At 42.7% G+C, this 8196-nt stretch overlaps 1 long non-coding RNA gene across 1 annotated transcript; it reads left to right on the top strand.

Annotated features, from left to right (window-relative positions):
- The first annotated feature begins 612 nt into the window (after positions 1–612).
- Positions 613–7859, top strand: LOC143171915 (uncharacterized). The gene is made up of 2 exons (XR_012997237.1): positions 613–933; positions 5785–7859. It is a non-coding gene; the product is annotated as an uncharacterized LOC143171915 (long non-coding RNA).
- Positions 7860–8196: the final 337 nt, after the last annotated feature.

Below are 8196 nucleotides of genomic sequence, written 5' to 3'. Positions count from 1 at the left end.
CAACAGGAATCCTGAACTTGATGCTCCATCCAATCGTTATTCTGATAATCCTAATTGTATTATGCCTATTACTGATATTAATTTTATATCTTAGAATCTGGTGTATAATGCGACAGTTATTAGCTAAGATAGAATATCTGAAAGAATTACAATATATTCATAACCAATAATGTAGTGAGGATTGTAGCTTTAATAGCTCCCTCAAAAGAATAGGAGGGAGTGATAACATCAGTGCTCAGAAGTATATGGAACACCCTGTAACAGTAATAGGAAAAGAACAAGGGCAGACCATACATCAGTAGTTAACCTTTAAAGTTAACCTTTAAGAAAGACAAGAATGACTCGGACTGAAGGATGCCAAATTGAAGAGGTGAGCAAAAGGACACAGTGAGGAAGACTACTGACGACCACCAGAGGACCCTGAGAGACCACCAATGAACATAAGAGTGCATGCGTTAAAGACTTTTACATATGATGATGAGTTCCAGGAAGTAACGTGAATATGTTAATCATTTCTAGGAAATCTAATGAATATGTATATTCTAATTGTATATAACTTCTGGAGTTGAACAACTCGGCGCGCACATTAGGTTGGAATGATCCCCTGTGCGCCCCGGCGCCGCAATAAAGAATGCCTGCTTTCTAAAACTCCGAAATTGAGTCTTAGAGAGTTTTTAATCTGCCGACTTACGGTAACAATGCAACATATGGTGTGCATGGTAGGAGGAGAGATCCCCCATGCACCCGGCCGAATAAAGTAATGCCTGCTCTTTAATACACCCAGTGTTAAGGAGTTTTATTCCCGATGTTCGGTGACAATTTGGCGACCCAGATGGGACAACGCATCTGACGCTCGACGGATTCTCGGGATTGAGAGGACTCCGGTGCCACCGAAGTCTTTTTTTCGGGGAGATCCTCCGATCCCCTGATCCGGTGAGTTCAATGCAAGATCCCCTGGGATTATAAGACATTACTTCTAAGGGAACCAGTCCGTAAGGGACTAAAAGGGAAAACTGGTTAAAGGGAAGGCTTGTTTGCACGTTATTATGGGGACGCCCAGAGTGCCAGCTGTGGAAAGGTGTGTGAATGTTGTGAGTATATCTGCGGAAGTGTGTGGTGTTGTGAGTGTGTGAACGTGTCTGATATTGCTAATTGTCGGTAATTGTTGTCTGTAATTGTTGTATCATGGGTTCTGGTCAATTCTTAGAAGAGGGAATTTTGAAAAAGTCACCTCTGGGATGTTTATTAAAGCACTGGAAGGATGTTGGGAATGACCCCCTCACAAGGAAGCAATTGATTGAATATTGTAATCATTGTAAATGATTGACTGAATATTGTAATCACTGTATATTTTGGAAGACCAAGAAAAATGGCCAAAGAATGGGACTTTGAAGTATAATACTATATTACAATTAATGTTATTTTGCCGCCGTGAAGGGAAATGGAATGAAGTGCCTTATGTTATTGTAGCTTTAATATGTTCCGGCTGAACATGAGCCGGCAGTGTGCCCAGGCGGCCAAGAAGGCCAATGGCATCCTGGCCTGTATCAGAAACAGTGTGGCCAGCAGGAGTAGGGAAGTGATCGTGCCCCTGTACTCGGCCCTGGTGAGGCCGCACCTCGAATACTGTGTTCAGTTTTGGGCCCCTCACTACAAGAAGGACGTTGAGGTGTTAGAGTGTGTCCAGAGAAGGGCAACGAGGCTGGTGAGGGGTCTGGAGAACAAGTCTTATGAGGAGCGGCTGAGGGAACTGGGGTTGTTTAGCCTGCAGAAAAGGAGGCTGAGGGGAGACCTCATCGCGCTCTACAACTACCTGCAAGGAGGTTGTAGCGAGGTGGGTGTTGGTCTCTTCTCCCAAGTAACTAGCGATAGGACGAGAGGAAATGGCCTCAAGTTGCGCCAGGGGAGGTTTAGGTTGGATGTGAGGAAAAATTTCTTTACTGAAAGAGTGGTTAAACATTGGAACAGGCTGCCCAGGGAAGTGGTTGAGTCCCCATCCCCGGAGGTATTTAAAAGACGTGTAGATGAGGCGCTTAGGGACATGGTTTAGTGGACATGGTGGTGTTGGGTTGACGGTTGGACTCGATGATCTTAGAGGTCTTTTCCAACCTTAATGATTCTATGATTCTATGATTCTATGTTGATTTGTTCTTTACATTGCAAAATCGACCAGAATGGCAGAAAGATTGTTGTTTAGTGCCAAACGATCCTATGGTTCTGGCCTTAGAGAAGGATCAGGGAAAGAAACCAAGGAGATGTTGTTCTGCTTGTAGTATTGGAAAGCGTTGTGTTAAGTACGGAAAATCAGAGGAAGAGGATGTAGATTTACTAGTGGCCCCAGGGCAAAGGAGGTGGGAGTTGCAAAGGCAGGAGAGATCAGGGACAAGGCAGGAAGATGAGTCGAGTACAGATGAAGAAGGGGATTTTAGCCCCATAGCTGGGAGAACTAGAAGGGGAATGGAACATCGTGATGCGGACAGGGGGGAGGCACTTCAAGCACCTCTCCGGCAAGCGGTTGGGAATAACAGGCCGGTTACCATTAAAGTTCCATTTTCAGTAATTGATTTAAGGTCCTGGAAGGAATTGGCAGGGACATATAGAGAAGATCCAGAGAAGGTAACAAAAATATTTGAGACCATAGTTCGAACCCAGGACCCGGATTGGATCGATATACAGGTGGTGTTGGATACTTTGTTAACTCTAGATGAGAGAACTATGGTATTAGCTAAAGCTAAAGAAGAGGCAGAAAGAATACATGCTCAGAGTGCCCAACCTGGAACTGTGAATGACCATTTTCCACCTGCAGATCCCCCATGGGATCCTAACAACCCATCTCAACGTGAATTATTGACCAGATACCAGAGATTGATAGTGTTTGGTATAAAACACGCTATTCCAGAAGCTATTAATCTGTCCAAATTGTACCAGGTGATACAAGGGAGGGAAGAATCTCCCTCTGACTTTCACGAGTGATTAATGTCTGCAGCTTGGAAGTACACAAACTTAGATCCTGAAAAGGAAGGGGATGCTTTGCAATTGGTAACTTTGTTTGTAGGACAGTCTGCACCAGATAGCAGGAAGAAGCTTCAGAAATTAGAGGGAGAAGATTCCAGGAATCTTAACAAATTATTAGAAGCTGCTTGGAAGGTGTATATCAACAGGGAGGTCGTTGAGAGGAATCAGGAAAGGAAGCTGATTGCTGCACTAACAGAACAAGGATTGCGAGGAGTAAGGTATCGGGGAGGCGATGGAGGAAACAGATTCCAGCACTGACCTCTGGATAAGGATCAATGTGCTATTTGTAGGGAAAAGGGACATTGGAAACGAGAGTGTCTGCAAGGGAGGAGAGTTAACGGGATTACCCCTGATCAGGCTGTAAAACTGTTGACTCTAGATGAGGCATGAAGAGGACTGGGGGAGTCATCCCCAGCTGAGCCCCTGGTTACCCTGATGCTGGGGAATGAGAGGACAGATTTTTTAATAGACACTGGAGCAGCATATTCCGTTTTAAATACTTGTAAAGGGAGTTTTAGTCAAGATACCGTAAATGTAGTTGGTGCCACAGGGAAAGGGGAAAACAGGCCATTTTTCCAGCCATTAAAATTTAAAATAGGAAGGCGATGGTTGATGCATCAATCCTTACGCATGCCTGAATGCCCAATGCCATTGTTAGGAAGGGATATCCTGAGTAAACTGAATGCACAAATAACTTTTGAAAATGGGCAAGTACAAGTCCATATTCCAGAAAGTAAAGCCCTGGAAGCCCAGGTTCTTATGTTACAGCAGCCCAAGGCAGAAGAAGGGATTCCGGAAGAGGTAGAGAATGCCGTTACTCCGCTGGTTTGGGCCACCGAAATCCCAGGGAAATCACGAGCAGCAGAACCAGTAAGAATACAACTAAAACCTAACGCCAGACCGGTAAGACAAAAACAATATCCTTTAAAATTGGAAGTAAGAAGGGGATTGGAAAAATTGATTAATAACTTTGTACAGTATGGATTGCTAGTAGAATGCCAATCAGCCTATAATACCCCTATTATGCCAGTAAAGAAACCTCATTCAGACGAATATAGGCTAGTACAAGATCTTAGGGCTATCAATCAGATAGTGCAGGATATACACCCTGTCGTAGCCAATCCGTATACTCTATTGACTATGATCAAGGAGAATGATAAGTGGTTCACAGTCTTAGATTTAAAGGATGCTTTCTTCTGCATACCTCTAGAGGCAGGAAGTCAAGCGTTGTTCGCATTTGAATGGGAAAGTCCGAGTACAGGCCGAAAAACACAACTTACCTGGACTGTGTTGCCCCAAGGTTTTAAAAACAGTCCTACATTGTTCGGAAATCAATTAGAGAAAGAATTAGAAGTGTGGAAGAAGGAAAATGAAGACACCACGATAGAGAACCCTGACTGCGAACTGTTCGCAGACGGAAGCAGTTTTATGCACCAAGGGAAAAGAGTGGCTGGTTATGCGGTCGTGACTCAGACTGAAGTTGTGGAAGCTCATCCGCTACCTGGGAACACATCTGCTCAAAAGGCAGAATTGGTGGCACTCCAAAGAGCCTTAGAACTGTCTAAGGATAAGAGTCAACATATGGACTGATTCCAAGTATGTGTTTGGGGTAGTACACGCCCATGGAGCTATATGGAAAGAGAGAGAACTGCTATCTGCACAGGGATCTCCTGTCAAGTATGGGGATATAATTAAACATCTGTTGGACAGTGTTCAGCTACCAATAGAAGTAGCCATAATGCATTGTAAAGCCCATCAGTCTGGACAAACATCAACTAATATAGGGAATCGATTAGCGGACAAAATAGCAAAAGAGATAGCAGAAGAAAGCATCCTGATTGTTGCTCCATCGAGGTATGTGAACCTCCCAAATGTAACCCCGGAATATCAGAACCAAGATAACCAATTGGCCAAACTATTAAAAGCCCACCTAAACCCTGAAGGGTGGTGGATAACAGCAGATAGACAAGTAATAGTACCCCAGGCAGTAATGAGACAGTTGGCAGAAGACAAACATAAAGCAACACATTGGGGTGCAGAAGCCATTGTAAATGCCTTAAAAGATCAAGTACTTAGCGTAAGGATGACAGGAATTGTTAAGAGTATAGTGGGTAAGTGTGAAATTTGCTTACAAAATAATCCACGTTCCTATAAAAGACCCCCCTTAGGGATTATAAAAAAAAGGAAATAGTCCTGGAGACTACTGGCAGATAGATTTTGCTGAGTTACCTCGACAAGAAGGATACTGGTATTTGTTGGTTCTAATTGATACATTTTCTGGATGGCCTGAAGCCTTTCCCTGTCGCACCAACAAAGCTAGGGAAGTTACTAAGGTGTTATTGAAAGAAATAATACCCTGATTTGGGGTTCCCTTTGGAATGTCATCAGACAGAGGACCACATTTCACAGCAGAAATTGTACAGAACTTGTCTAAAATATTAGGGATCAGATGGGATTTACATACCCCGTGGAGGCCACAATCCAGTGGGAAAGTTGAAAGAATGAATCAGAGTCTAAAAAGACAAATGAGCAAAATTTGTCAGGAAACATCACTTAAATGGCCGCAGGCTCTTCCCCTGGCTTTATTGAGAGTCAGAATTCAGCCAAATTCCAAGGAAAAGGTGAGCCCGTACGAGATCCTCTATGGGAGACCTTATCAAGTTACCATCATTCCTGGGGAAAGCCAAGTAAAAGGAAATCATGATTTAAAGGAGTATGTAATATCTCTGGGAAGGATACTTTCATCTTTACATCGATTTATTGTTTTAGCTTCTCCAATAACTTTGGACGTCCAGGTACATCCCTATCATCCAGGAGACTGGGTATACGTCCGAACCTGGGGCGATGAACCACTCAAAGAGAAATGGAAAGGACCTTTGCAAGTTCTTCTGACTACCCATACAGCGGTAAAGGTAGACCAAATAAACTCGTGGGTGCATTTCACTCGGATAAAACCAGCTCCAGAACCGAACGAACCTCAGTGGAAAATAAAATCGGCAGAAGGTCTGTGGGTAAAACTGACAAAGGGACAATGATGCTTTTTGTGTTGTACATTCTAGGGTGGAGTGTATTAAAAGGGGCCGCTGTTATTGATGGGGTTGGACATGAAAATACCTATGAGAATTTAAAGATAAGCTTTGCAAAGGCGGTGAATATGACTGATTTCTGGATATGTTCACAAGTAATGACAGGAGGGACAGGATTTCCTTGGAAAGTTATCCCCTTAAGTTGGCCTGAAATGTGTTCTTTTTGGTTGACAAAACAGAACATAACTGCATCTGATGTAGTGTATCAAAACTGTACCCTGATGGTAAATCAAAGTATGATCAACTTTGGCGATCAGCCAAATTATTTCCCCACTGAAAAACCTCAGCCCATACTAGTACGAAACCATAGAGAGCAAGGGTTTCAGTGCTTCAGTATAAACAAAAATGATTCCTGGAAACAACCATGGAAAGCTGGAAACAGTACTTGTAAATATTATCTAACTCCTACCCAAAATGCCACCATACAGTTCCTCCATCCGAATGGCACATCAGACCAGTTTGTTGATTATATCCTTCCACCTATGAGTAAACTGTGGAGTGAAGGGAAGGCGGCTTTACTTGCCAATGCCGGAACCTATTGGATATGTGGAGACAGCGCATACAAATGGCTTCCTTCCGGATGGTACGGTTCCTGTTATATGGGAATATTGGCCCCACCCTTTAGAGTTACAAAAACCTTACCTGAAGGACACCCTAGACATAGAAGGATGATAGACACTAGCGATCGACCAATAATTAGTGAGGGGAGTAGGTTCTTGTATGTAATGTGCCCCATGTGTGCAGCCAGAAAGTATGGAACATATATAAATAAGTTGAGCGCTTCAGTTGAACAATTGGCCAATGACACTGTTAAAGTATTAAATAGCACTTCACTCAATATTTTCAGTTATAGTGGCAATAGTAGTAATATGTATATTGAGTTGTGTTATGATACAGTGTGTCCCTTCAGTCACTCAATGTTGTAAAGTCTTATGTAGAACTCCCGAACAGAACATGTATTACTATAAACATGAGTTATGAGACTCCCAAGAAAAGGATCTTGTAAGTCTCAAAGGGGGGAATTGTAAATAGTTGTAAGATAAACTGCTGGATTAATCAAGCTAACGAGCACATCATATACAAGGCCAAAGCTAACGAGCACATCATATACAAGGCCAAAGTTAACGAGCACATCATGAGATAGATAAGTACTAGCAGAAACCAGACAAGGACAACCAAAACTGTGGCAAACGGCAGTGATGAGCCAATTTGTGACCATATAAGGAGAAGGGCCCAAAGGTTCAAGAAAAGTTCACCTCCTGCAAAGACCACAAGAGACCACGAGAGACGACCAGAGACCACCTAAGACACCTGTAGATGCTCCTAAGGACTCAAAACGCATGCGTGAAAGACTATGCAGATATTATAATTAGTTCTTAGAAATATAATGAATATGTATGATTATTCCAAGAAATTATTATGAATATGTATATCAAAGAGCCATATAGGGGACGGTTGATGCAACTTACGGTGTGCATGCTAGGAGGAGAGATCCCCCATGCACCCAGCCGAATAAAGTAATGCCTGCTCTTTAATACACCCAGTGTTAAGGAGTTTTATTCCCGATGTTCGGTGACACTTTCTGAACCTCATGGCTCAACGGGAGGGTCTCCCTGACGGTTTTGTCTGACCCTGTCTTCTATGCAGTAAATAATCAAGTGTACCTTGCCATCGAATCTTGTTAAACCACTGTCGCGCTTACCATTGAACATTGTTAACTCACTGTTTTCTATCAATAAAGTGTATTGTTGCTTCTCTCTTACGAGTGAAGTGCACTCTCACTCCATCCGCAACAAGCTGTTAATTCTGATTATTCAGAGGAAAACTCCAGACTAACACTTAGAGAACACGTCACTCATTAAAGACATCGGAATCTTACAAGGCAGGTAGATGAATACATTATCAGGTAACCAACAAGATACAAGGCAGCAGAGAGTTGCAGCAGATATTTTCTTTATCTGTTGACAGAATGAATAGAAAGCACAGAGCATTAAATAGTGTCTGTACTGTGCATAGGCTTATGAAGGATCCAGTAAATCTTAATTCACAGGTGGCATTAGAGAGAATTGATTTTTCTAATTCCTCATGAGAATGG

Source organism: Aptenodytes patagonicus, chromosome W, assembly GCF_965638725.1.
Source record: "Aptenodytes patagonicus chromosome W, bAptPat1.pri.cur, whole genome shotgun sequence".
NCBI lineage: Eukaryota > Metazoa > Chordata > Aves > Sphenisciformes > Spheniscidae > Aptenodytes > Aptenodytes patagonicus.
This window is presented reverse-complemented; position numbering and strand designations above follow the sequence as displayed.